Here is a 986-nt window from a genome sequence, read left to right as displayed (position 1 = left end):
ACGGCTGCTTGTAAATAAATCCAAGCAGTTTTGGCGACAATAATCTGCGACATCTGTTATATTCATATTACGCCACTTTCTGAATGATTTTTTATTTTTATTGTTTAATCATTTTTTATTCAATTTAAAAAAAATTATATATCTTTATCTTTTTGGCAGTTCAATTAAATTTAAATTTATTAAAACTAAACTATATATATATATATATATATATATATATATTAACGTATGTATATATATATATATATATATATATATATCTACATACATACATTATTATGTATGTATGCATGCATGTATGTATGTATGTATGTATGTATGTATGTATGTATGTATGTATGTATGTATGTATGTATGTATGTATGTATGTATGTATGTATGTATGTATGTATGTATGTATGTATGTATGTATGTATGTATGTATGTATGTATGTATGTATGTATGTATGTATGTATGTATGTATGTATGTATGTATGTATGTATGTATGTATGTATGTATGTATTTAAGATGGTTCGGTGACCTATGATCAATAATCAACAATAACACATTGAACAAATAACAATTAGTAACAAAAAAAAAAATAAAATAATACCAGTGAAAATAAAAGTAATCAATAAAAATTTTATTGTTGCTGCTGTTGTTGTTGTTGTTGTTATGTGTTTTGTATAATTATTTTTACGTAATATTTTCATGCCAATCCTACTTGATTTAATCTTAAGGTTTATTTCATTGTTATTATTATTGTTATTATTATTATTAGTAGTAGTAGTAGCTGTAGTAGTAGTAGTAGTAGTAGTAGTAGTAGTAGTAGTAGTAGTAGTAGTAGTAGTAGTAGCTGTAGTAGTAGTAGTAGCAGTAGTAGTAGTAAGTAGTGGTAGTAGTAGTAGTAGTAATAATAGTACTACCACCAATGCGGTGGTAGTACTATTATTATTACTATAATTATAAACTTGAAAAGATAGTGTAGTAGAAATAGTAGTAGTT

General features: G+C 24.2%; 1 protein-coding gene across 1 annotated transcript in view; it reads right to left on the bottom strand.

Annotated features, from left to right (window-relative positions):
- Positions 1 to 986, bottom strand: part of HELRODRAFT_99689 (hypothetical protein) — an 8293-nt gene that overhangs the window by 6185 nt on the left and 1122 nt on the right. The window lies entirely within an intron of this gene.

This window comes from Helobdella robusta (genome assembly GCF_000326865.2).
Source record: "Helobdella robusta unplaced genomic scaffold HELROscaffold_24, whole genome shotgun sequence".
NCBI lineage: Eukaryota > Metazoa > Annelida > Clitellata > Rhynchobdellida > Glossiphoniidae > Helobdella > Helobdella robusta.
The sequence above is the reverse complement of the archived record's forward strand: the minus strand, read 5'-3'. Positions and strand labels throughout refer to the sequence as shown.